At 39.0% G+C, this 12,626-nt stretch overlaps 1 protein-coding gene across 5 annotated transcripts in view; it reads right to left on the reverse strand.

Moving 5' to 3' along the window:
• The window catches only part of RBMS1 (RNA binding motif single stranded interacting protein 1), a 149,484-nt gene that overhangs the window by 41,304 nt on the left and 95,554 nt on the right, over positions 1–12,626 (reverse strand). The gene's annotated exons all lie outside the window — the stretch shown is intronic.

The raw sequence follows: 12,626 nt of genomic DNA on the forward strand, positions 1-12,626 counted from the left end.
TCTGTAGATAGAAGTGATTATAAAGATCAACAATTTCAAGCATGATCTTGTTCTATTGCCCCTGTGTTCTTAGTGGCAAAGCAGATCACAAAACAAGCCAGTGAAAATGTGCTCTACAGAAAAGAATACAACACAGTTGAAATCCTGCTATGTACAAGAAACCACATTTTAGACTAAGCTTGGACTCTCTCAGTATAGATACCAGATAAAGCAGACAAACTGCCTTGTCAGTGCTAGGCTTGCTAACTAACACGGCACAAGAGGGAGAAAACCAACCAACCAAACAAACAAAAATAAACACAAAAAAACCACCTTAGCTATCTCTTCCCCCTCCCACTGCAAAAGATTAAAAACTCTGTGACAAGTGCAAGTCAGATTTACCAAAGCTGATCAGCAAAGGCGGTAACAAATTTTCTGTATTTTTAAAATGGAAAATTAAAATGCAAACAATTTCAACTAAAACCAAAATATCCCTCAGGAAAACTTCCATTTATTTTTTTTTTTTTTTTTTTTTTTAAAGAAAAACACATTCATTGCCTGTTCCTCAGCTTCTCAGTAACTGGGTATTCCAGGTGGCAATCTGCTACGCAGTCCAAAGGTGAGCACCCAGAGATGTAAAAGCAATTAAGCCTGGGAAACAGGCAGACAGCAATCCCGGCTATGGGAACGACTGCTGTTTCTGAAGCGCTTTGCAAAATTTATCAGTATTAGGTTTTTTGATCAAATTTAGAGTAGAATTTGTTGCTGCTGGTGAAAACTTGCAATGTTCCTTGGAAGTCAAATACCAGTTTAAATTTCAGTAAAGCCACTGGCCTGGCCTGCAGTGGAATGGGAAAGAGCGCCCAGGTTTCCCAAGTTCCCTACCACAGCCTCCTCCCTTTGCTTGTGAACTACATTTGACACGCTGCTGATACAAGACAGAAACGATGCAACACGAGTTTGTTTTCACATGAGCATATAACGTAACTTAATACGTTACGAGGTATACCTAAGCACTGTGTGCCAAGAGGTTCTTTATCATTGTACAAGAACACAAAATGAACTGAAAGTTATGAGAAATGTTATCAGCGTAAGAAAGCGGAATTCAGGGAAGAAAAAGGTTTTGCTGGTTCACCTGCTAAATGTAACTTCCACAGAGTGAGTATCATTTCAAAAAGATACTATTTCAAATGACAACTAACACAATTTCTGCAGTGGCTGTATTAGTCTTGAAAGTTTGTCAAAATATGTAAGAAGCCTAACAAAGTTAAGCTTAGTTGGTTAAGAGTACTCAAATCACTTGCAAAGTGACAGTTATTCAAGGATGAAGCCTATTTACAAAGTACTTTCCCCTTAAAGAACATTTGAATACATGTTTCAGTGCAGTTATCACTCTTTGTGAACAGTTTCAAGTGCCTTCTGTTCATTCCGTGAGTTTTTGTATGGCTTCAAATAGTTGCAAGGGGGTAAACCTGGGACAGTAGCCACTAGGTGTTGGCTTCCTTACTGTATCTGAAGCTGTGAGCATCTATACTGATATAAAATAGAACTATCCACCTATAGCCTAAAAAATGTGTGTCAATGAAAATCAGTGCATATCTAAATATACTATGCTAGAAGCTGTAATAAAGCAATAGAAATTGTGCCTGATAGTTGGGAGTAGTATTAGTGACACTTGTTTTCCAAATACATCATTCCATTTGGAAAGCTCTATACCTTCTAAGTCAAAACTTCTGAAACTTTCTCCAGAATTTTTCAGAGTGCAGAGTAAACACACATGCTATAAATAAGAGAGGCAAACTGTTCAGGGACTGCGCTCTTCAAGATCCACTGAACTCTTACGCCCCAAGTTGCCTGGACCCAGCCTTGTACTTGATGGCCAGCACTCTCCATACCCTATCACCTTCACTAAGCTTCTTAAAGCGAAGAGCTACATAACCTTTTGTGGGAAAAAAAAAAATCTCTGAAAGATGATCTTGTTACTGCTACTGTTTCAGTTCTTGAAAGTGTAGAAAGTGGTGGTGGTATAAAACTACAGCACTGGGTACCTATGTAAACAAAGTACCTGCAACCCTCAGCCAGTTTGGTCAGGGAGGGGAGGCAGGGACTGGCTATTGACTGCCCTGGCCCACAGATGCTGACGCACACCAGCCCATAAACATGTGTTTGCATGTCTGTTCTTTACAACCACTTTATGCAGTTGTACATCTTCCAATGTGCAAGACCACTAGTGATTTAACCCACTGTCCTAGATAGCACGGTTCCTGCAAGGAACCAGCTGCCATGGGAGACTGCCAAGAAGTTTCAGCAGTGTGAGTCTAGGAACGATTTGGAGAACCCGTATAACAATAGCAGCTATCGCCAGGATTGCTTCTATGATTTTCCCTGTGAATACTCCTCCCAAGTGCCTGCCATGCCAAGAAGCACAGAAATGCCGTTTTACCCCACCTCAGCCCGGGCAGAGGGGTACATCCCCTACTTGCTCCCACCACATGGTCTGATATCAGGGGAAATTAGTCCTTGCAGTTCCTCTTAAGTGCTTCCTTCAAATGTTCACCACCATGACAATCTACTTCCTTCCTCCCGAATTCTGCAGTCCTAATACTGCTGTTAACACAGGCTCCTGCATTCAACTGCTTATTTGTTAGGTGCAACTCCAATCCAGGACCCACCAGAAATCAATGAGCTATAAAACACATCAGAGTCATGGCGCAAACTAATACGTATTGCCTGCTTACAAAAAGAAATATAGCAAGCAAGAGAAAACTTACATTCCAAAAATGCCTATGGTGGTAGGTCTTGCCTGAGGATCATCATTCCTCTCAAAGCTCATGCGTATCTAGTTATCTTAGGCACCCTGCTGAGGCTAATCTTCTGCTCCAAAGCCTTACTGCATGCTTGGTGAGACATAGTAAGTCTACCTAAGGCAGGGCACATCTCTCATGGCTGGCAGAATCACTTCTACAGTGACTGGTGATTGCTTATTCCTTCTCTTCTGAAGCAGTTTTTTAAAATATGCTTTCTTTTAAATTAAGTGCTAATCTTGAGAAATAATTGCTAATCTGGCTGGTGACAAGCAACTAGGTATTTCTTATTAAGTAGGTTATTTTTCTCCCAAAAATAACATCAAATAAATGTTCAGCAGCAACAGAGGTGTTTTTTTGGGAATTTGGGCGGGGGGGGGGGGGGGGGGGGGGGGGAGTTGAGTGTTGTGTTGTTAACACATTTTCTCTTTAGTATGACTTATCTTTAGAGATGGAAAGATGCTTTCAGCTTTGCATCTCTTTTCTATACAGAACTTGTATCAATGTTAACTAATATTAACAGAGTAGAGGGGGAGAATCACCTCTCTGGCCAGCAGATCGAGAGAGGTGATTCTCCCCCTCTACTCTACTCTCGTGAGACCCCACCTGGAGTACTGCGTCCAGCTCTGGAACCCTCAGCACAAGAAGGACATGGACCTGTTGGAGCAGGCCCAGAGGAGGGCCATGAAGATGATCATAGGGCTGGAGCACCTCGCCTGTGAAGACAGGCTGAGAGGGTTGGGGTTGTTCAGCCTGGAGGAGGGAAGGCTCCAGGGAGACCTTATGGCCCCTTCCAGTACCTGAAGGGGGCCTACAGGAAAGCTGGGGAGGGGCTGTTTGCAAGGGCATGTAGTGATAGGATGAGGGGCAATGGTTTTAAACTAGAGCAGGGTACGTTCAAATTAGACATTAGGATGAAGTTCTTTACAACGAGGGTGGTGAGACACTGGAACAGGTTGCCCAGAGAGGTGGTGGAGGCCCCATCCCTGGAGACATTCAAGGCCAGGCTTGATGAGGCTCTGAGCAACCTGATCTAGTTGAAGAGATCCCTGCTTACTGCAGGGGGTTGGACTAGATGGCCTTTAAAGGTCCCTTCCAACCCAACACATTCTGTGATTCTATAATATATAAAGGAAGAGAAGGCTTGAGTAAGAGGCAGGTAAATAATTGCCAGAGTACATTGGTTATGGGATTAAAAGGGGTATGTTCAGTAACAGTCTATGTACCAGTGTACAAACTATCGTTATAGTACAGAACGCCAATACAAATGTGTATTTGGATACAAGATAAAGAACGAACTTGTTCAAAAGCCAAGTTAGGAAGATAAACAGAACTGCTCCTTAATAGGATAATGCTTACTGCTGCCCATTACACTCTCTTTGTGTAACCCCACCTACTCAGCTGCCCTAAGATCTACTACCAGGCAACATGGATGTCAAAACACAGCACCATACCTTACTATTAGATACTTTTGAAGTGGAAAGCTTGAAGAAAAGTATTAACAAGTACTTTTTAAAAATCACATTTTTCAGCAACATGGTCAAACCCAGTGCAAATAATCACACTGACAGATTTATTACAAATAGCTAGGAATACTTTCGACATTTAAAACATCTCTGAAGCCCACTCTTGGTGACTTCCATGATGATGAAGGAAAAGGATCCTCAGAAAACTTAAGTACGTGAATCAAACCGAACCAGTGTTTATTTTTCTCCCTTTGTACATCTGCTAGTATAACGAACATACTTGCAAACGTGAGGGCGATAAGATGCCATCATGAGCATGACAAAGAATGGGGAACGAAGTAGCTTGGAGTTTCTGCCACAAGTGCTATTTTGAGTGTTGAAAGAACTTATCTGTGTGTGCATTAGGGGAGGTACAATTAGAACAGGCAGTGAGAGGCTTGATACGGGTTGTCTGGAATGAATTGTTCAAATCTTTGCCTGCAGTAGCTTAATGTAATATACCTCATACCACCAAGCTCACAGTGCTTTCCCCTTTGCAGGACTTTCAAACTGTCTTCCAGCTGGTGCTTTGAAGGGTTTCTCTACCACCTGATGTTGACTCGGACACTAACGCACCGGATGGATCTCTGCTACCGTGGAAAGCCCTTGCCTTTTAGAGCTGCTTAGGTGCTGCGTCCTGAACCGTCCAGAACTTTGTGCTGAAGATGAGCAGTGCTCTCTCTTTGCCTAAGTCTAGTCCAGCTGTAAAAAGAGCATTCCTAGAGATCCTGCTGTTATCCCTTGCATTACTGCAGTGCTGTCAGAACTCCTCTGCCATGCAGAAACAATGCGACATATCTTCTGTGTTTATTCTAGATTAATTTTCACGTCTTAGCATCTTATCACTGCCCTTCATGGAATGCTCTTTATTTCCAAGAGCCAGAATCATGTGGTAAAACCAGGCATGGATTTCATAACATATAAGTGGCTCTGAGTACATGAACTTACTATCAGGTAGAATTGTGAAAGGAAAGAGAACCTGGCTGAACGTAAAAATTTCGGTAGGGAGGCAATATTCTCATGAGGTGACCCAGAGACAAGAGAGCACAACAAACAGGCAGATCCGGCAAGGAGGGTCATGGGGGAGAGCTGATCAGTTAATCCTAAAACACATTGCGGTTGCTGAATGGATCCACATCAAAATAAACCTTACTTTAGGCTAGGCTAAATAACTAGAACAAAATGGATAAAGCAAATACTACCGAAGCAACTCCTGTATGCTAACTGTAATACTAAAAAGAACGTGCAGGTAGGGATTCTTAGTCTGTAAATCAGCTTTTAAAAAACAAACAAACAAAAAGAAAAAACAACTTTCTTAGTCAAACATTGTCTTATTCAGTACAACATGGTCAGTGGGCACCTTGCATATGTCCTAAATACAGTAAATTCCTGCTTCAAAGGGAATATTAGCCTTTAGTACGACCCTAAATAAATGCACGTAATAAAAACTGACTTCTGCAAATCAGTGATGTGCGCCTTTTAAGAGAGAATCCTCACCCCCCCCCAAACACAGAGTATTCTGTTTTGAACAGTACAACTCAAACATTTACATGAAACTAACGCTCTTAATAGCCAAGTCCCCACCACAGTCCATCTCACTCATTGAGTATGTGGAAGCCCAACCCATTCTGAAGAGAGACCTGAAGAGAAGGCACCTAAGCAGTCCATGGGAAAAACCCACCTACGTTGCAGTTCTCAGCTCCTCTATACCACCTAGTGCAAAAGGAGCACAGAAAAATCCCTGTACCAGAAGAAAAAAGTCAAGGGAGTAGTCAGCAAGAGCTGACTTGGTACAGCTGGCTCCCATGCCTCGCTGCTCTTCCAGTGTTTGGGGCATTTTGAAGCCAACAGCACAGCCAAGGAACATAATCAGCCCCAGCAATCTTCTCTGCTGGATCCAAAAAAACACCTCTGAGCAATACAAAAGGTTTTTATCTGGCTCCCGTATCTCCCTCTCTCTGCTGCATCTTGGGAAAGCGGTGTACCGAACCTGAAGCTCTTGCTCCCATTTAAGCTTAGATAAACACGGGGGGGGTTGTGTCTGCATGTATCAAAGTTTTGATTTCCCAATAAGGGAAATTTCAGAAAATAATTGTCAATACCATACCGCTAGTCCTTGTGACAGCCTACTCTAATCCTGCTATTCAATTAGGGGTAAATGTTACCTTAACAAAAACTTGACGAAGAAATTTATTTAATCCAGCAGAATACTGAGTTTGGAGAACAGAATCAAACCATATGGTTTCCATTTTTAAATTCTTCTTCACCACATCTATGCCCTAGCGTAGACATTGCTGAGAACATTTTGTCCGTATTTTGTTTTCTGTTGTTGGAAGACACACTGTTCTTTGAGAAACTCTTTGCAATCACTCAGTTGCTTTATGGCCATCATGAACCTCAAGATTTGCTACCAGAACAAAACGAGTACCCTACCACCAAAAGCGGGACCAATCATTTTTAGTGCATAATTAAACATTACATTAAAAGTTGCAGTTATACGTTTCTTATTTTTATTTGCACAGTAAATGGGTATGCACAATCTAGTTTAGCAGAAGTTGTGTTTTGAAATTGTTAAAGAATTGGCTAATTTGCTTCATTCAGCAAAATTTCCTATACTAGCCTCAGATATTCAAGCACTGGGTTAATCAGCTCAGCCAGATGTGCCATATTTCAGGCACTGGATTATGTTTTTCAGTATCTGCAAAATATGAACCTAAATTAAAAGTTAGAACACTGCTTTGATGACACTCTTTTCAATGCCTATGTGGCTTTGACACAAAGCTAGCTCCCTTTTTTCTTAGTAAATGTCCCTCTGACTCTCTGGTACTTCAGAGAGAAAGATGGTATTTTCAAAATACCCAAATATCCAAGTAAGTCCTCATTGTTGTTTATTATTATTTTACTTGTGAGACAAAAAATACCTCCAAATAAATTAGAATTTATTATTACAGAAGCCAACTACTATTTTGACAGTCTTTACAACATGATTAAAACTACATGTTGTCCATTACTGTAAAGACTATTCTTGATGAGTTAGGATCTGTGTACTAAAAAAAAAAAAAAAAAAGAAAACCAACACAAAACACTCCCCCAAAAAACCCCAATCCCACAGATCTTTCGCTTACACCCTGCTGTAAGTTCTTCACAATACCAAGAAAGCTTTCTTCACAACCTCTCTACCTTTCATTCTTCATTTAATTTTTGCATATTCGTGTTTTCATTAAGAATCAGTGCATAAAAGCATATATCATCATCATTACTGATGCAGTTACCAATACTAGTACAAACCAGTATTACTTTGGAATAAATCATCTTTTCTTCGGGCTCAGTAGGATACAATTTCAGATTTCACTAAGAAGTAATCAAAAGTAGCAAAACCAGACATACTATCAGCTCTTACAGTTACCCATCATTAGAGGAGCAGATGCTCAGCATAATGGACGTACACAATTTGGTGAAGTGTGAACAAATGCCTTCTCCGTTTCTTGGGCAGTATTAATTTTAGCAGATAAAAAGTGGTATTTTATGAATACATATTTGGTTTACAGTGTACCAGCTCTACACAAATGTAACTACTTCATAGCTAAAAAGAAACAGGAATTGAAAACTCTAACAAATAGCAAAGTGACACACAGGAAGAAGATTTTGGAGATTATTATTTTTCAGACACCCATTTTGTTTTTCTTAAGAGTAGCTATTTCCTGGTTTAGCCGAGGATGAGCTGTGGGGATAGAGAAATGTTTTTAGAATCAGGAAATGTTTGCTTCCTCTTGCTTTGTAGAGATGTGAAGAAACTCTACCCATTCCTTAGAAGGTGACTGAAAGTCAAGGGGAAAAAGTCCTGTTAACATCCTACAGCTATTTTTATGACATTTTGCAAAGGATTTTCAATTAGTGTGTTCCTTTTTGCACAACAAATTGATTACCTTAAAAGCTCGACCCACTGTACAATGCCCTTTCATTTAGCACAACTGAGGAAAATTGCCTTTTTTAGTATCTCTGAGTATTTTAAACGTTTAAGACACATTACAGCTGACACTAAAAGAGCATCCCTAACGGAGCTTTCTAGTGTGTACTAAACCAACAGATTTCCAACAATTCCCTGCAGAGGTGTTTTCTCTGTCAATATAAAAATCAACAAATAAAGTAATGGCATGTTTATTTTGTTTTAGTTTATAAGGTTAAGAATGTTGCAATATGTGAAAAAAACAGTTATTCTTCAGTACTATGATGACACGATCATGGAGAAAGAAAATAAAAATAAAAATCTATGAAGGCTTGTCCCCAAAGAGCTTTTGGAGTTAGAGAGGGCGGCTCTTGTATTCTTCCCTAGCAGGCATCGAGAAGAATTCAACTGATGCTACTTTGAGGAAAACACAACAGCAATAGAATGAAATAATGAGAGACTTAAAAACCTAAGTATAAAATCTTCACGTAAGGTTTGGTTTGGGGCTTTTTTGTTAATTTAGAAAAAAAAAAAAAAGGCAAATTCAGACAGATGAACCCATAACTTCATCTCTAGGCTCTGAGAAGTTTATTGGCATCTGTTGTCTCAGTCGCTCCACTGAGAATGTGAATACAGATATTTGGCAGAACTATTATTAATAATCACCCACTCTTCAGGGTGAGATTTTTTGATTTTTTTTTTTTTTTTTTTACAAAGCCCTAAATCTTGGCCTATCCTTGCTCAGCTGCAACATGATTTTTCTTAATAATCACATGGTATTTAATTTCCATTTAATCTTTCCTAGGCTAGCAAGGTAATAATGCTTGACTTGATGGGAGGGAGAGACCAAAGCAACAGCTCTAGACACTGAAAAAGGAGAGAGCAACAGGAGCGAAAGCGGCAGAGCACTTTTGCACTGCGCAGGAGACCATCTTTCATATTTCATAGACACCTAAAGATTCTCATCATCCAAATGCTTCTTATGAAAGCCAGGATACTAACATGCTGGTCCTAAATTTGTTGATTACGTATCTGTTTTAACTGTAAAGACACGAGATGTCACCTGCTGTGAAGAAAAATGGAATTTCAAGCAACAAACCTCAGTTTGTTAGAAAACAGAATAATGATCCCCTTCCGTGTTTCTTGCAGCCACTGTCCCTGCAGTAACCCAGCCTGGCTTCTGACAAGCGGAGGTGATTTAGCATAATCTCTGAACCATCTGCTAGGCTATCTATCAGTTCAGTAGCCTTGTTACTTCACAGTTTATAGGTTAAGCAGGATAAATAACCTATCAGAAACACAAACGGATTTCCCTCTTTGACACACTTTGAAGTGCAAGTATCGTCTAAGTAGCCATAGCTTTTTTTCTCCTAAACTGAAGAAAAAGAAAATAAAAATCACAGTAGTGCATTAACTATAGTGTCTATTCTTTCAGAAAAGGAAACTGTTTATGTTTATCATCATCTTTACAGTTTATGAAATCAACAGTTCAGCAGAGCTACGTAAATACTTCATAACCTATTTTTGCCTACGCTTTTAGGCAATTTTTCTATTTACCCATTTGAAAACTCATACGCAAAGTATTTTAAAAGGTATGAACTACCCAGAGTTACGTTACATTGTCAAATATCTGTTCGCAGGGGCACAAAAGCTGGTTGACATTAAAAGTGTTGTTTCCTGCCAACATTCTACTGAGCTTGATGACCAATATTAGGGAAAGATCTCTCTGCATTTTTCTTATAAATTATGTGGCATTGTTCTTTAAGAAAAATATTTCAGAGTTGGGTGGAATATGAAGTGATGTGCATAAATTAGACTGAATGGTTTAGAAAGCGATTTGCTACTATTCTACTTCTAATATACTGTATTGTAATTTATATTAAGTACTCTTACACTGAAAGCATTATAGAAAATTTTACCATAAGATGCTGAACTGAGGATCATTGATAATAAATGATTTGTGCAGTTACTCAGATAGTCACAAACAAAAAATCTCAGAATTATCATAAATTATCACAAACCAACTAACATATATGAAGACATTTGCACAAGGAACTATCAGTAAATGCTACAACGTTAGAAAAAAATCAAGATGTCTGCCTCTGAATTCCTGCCTTACAAAGCAGGCGGCACTTTTCTACCCTGTCTCATTCAGCATCCAGTTTAGGAGATCAAATTATGGAGAATCTTTATTTTACAAAAAGAGATAAATAACTGTAACGATATTTGGAATTCTTGGCTTAGCCAATTTTTAGTACTAGAATCGTTCTTACTCAAAAAAACATAGGATAACCTACATTTTCTGCAGGAATTTGCCAGTACATCTACTGACAAGGTTATTCAGGTATATGGGAAGGGGTTCCAGTTTCCTACAGCTACAAGGTGGAAGAACAACGCCATGTTATTTTAAGAAAGCAAATGGTCTCACCTTCTTGTGCTCTTACCCTAACACTACAGAGTGGACACAAATAATACCTGGGTTAAGAGTAAAGCACTGAAAAAGATCTGCATTTCACACGCAACTGAAAGCAAAAACTGAAGCAATATTCTTTGAAAATAAATTATCATAGTTCCTGTGGCTCCCAGAAAGAATATAAAAAAATATGAGACCACAGTTTCACATAGCCATGAAAGATACAGTGTTTTTTTGAAAATCATATTTCATTTGCAAGCAAAATAATAAAGTTCCGAATAAATTCAAATTACAAGTCTGGAATATTTCTACAGTCTAGCAATTTCTTTTATCTTCTTTTTTCATTCTGAGAAACGATCACTAATCAAGACAATGATTTGGGAAAATGAGAAATTAAACCAGAAGAATGCTACTATGTATTTATAAGCCAAGCTCATGGCAAGTCTGCAGACGTGCGTGTATTGATTTACCACTGCTAGCTGTTTTAATCTGAAAGTAAGGCAGTATTTCTACACCCAACCATAAATCTTGGCAAATTTCAGCCTCACCAATTTTGCAGAGCCTACACTAACAGCTTGAAAGAATAAAACTAAGAAGACATAAAAGAGCAGTTCTTGTTATTCATAATTTATAACTCCTTTCTCTTCCCTGTGCTAAACAGTACAGATCAGCTTGGGAGCATAAATTAGTCTCTCTACCTGAAAACCTTTTATTTTTCAATTCCTCCTCCTCCATCCAAGGAAGCCAAATTCAGTCATTGTCATCGTATGATGCATTGTCCTGTATTTTGGCTTTCCCTAAGCATATTTCCTTTTCTTGTGGGAGGGAATTAAGGACAAGGCAAGGGGAAAATAAAATTATTTATCAACATTTCCCAATACTTTTTTCCCCTGTTTTAGTCAGACAGTATAAATCAAAAGGTGCTATTCTGCCTACAATCCTAGCTAGTGTTAGTCTACCTCCTAGCTGGATAGAGACCTATTCATGCTACAAGCCTGTATACTTGCAGAAGATTACTCTTTAATTTATTCTTGCCTATTAATTTCACTTCTAGTGAAGGTTGCTAACCAAGTCTTATACCCTCAGTTTAAATAAATGACACTCCAAAGAACATGTTGGCACAGTCTTGAAAACCATGGGATTTGAGATTGCCAAAGTACAAGGGCACTTTCAGCCACATCCCATTTCCTAAACCCTGACCCATCTGTCAACTCTGAACTACAAAAAAAAAAAAAAAAAACCAAAAACTGTCTCGCATATTGTCTAAGCTACATATACACAAGCACATACATATATATGTACACACACATATATAGTGCTTGTTCTCACATTTATCTGGTATGAAAGGTGTTTGGTCATTGGAATAATGCCTGTCATCAATAACTTTTTAAAAATATGTCAGCATATTTTGTATGTTTTCCTTCTGTTTTTGTAATATTAAGACAACACAAAGCTAACAGGATGAATCCAAGACCTGGCCTGCTGGTTAAAATACCTTCTACACAAAGATATCTATTTGTTCTTACCTGCATCTTGCATTAATTTAACACCCAATCTTGGAAAGCGCTGACTGCCCCTCTTCTGTCTGGAGGGCAGAAGAGCAAAAAACCCAATACATTCAAGTAACTTCCAGTCCCTCTGAACTGCATTTTAACAGTGTTTCTTTTATGAAATACTCATAGTAAAATCCTGCTTTGAACAGCTATTCTATACTGGAATTAACACCGAATTATGAAGAAACTGTACAATTAATATTAGAGTCTGATCTCCTTTAATTTCTGGTAACGTCATGTCATTCATACTAGAACAGCACTAAATGGACAAATTATTCAAAATCACTGCTAAACCTTCCAAAGGCCTTGCCCCCTTAATAGCACGGCATGTAGACTTGATCCTTATTTGAATCTGCTTCTCTTGTCTCAAGTCCCAGCTGCGCTGAATAGCAAATATCTCCATTTCAATAGGGAAAATGGTTGTGC

Source organism: Chroicocephalus ridibundus, chromosome 7 (genome assembly GCF_963924245.1).
Source record: "Chroicocephalus ridibundus chromosome 7, bChrRid1.1, whole genome shotgun sequence".
NCBI lineage: Eukaryota > Metazoa > Chordata > Aves > Charadriiformes > Laridae > Chroicocephalus > Chroicocephalus ridibundus.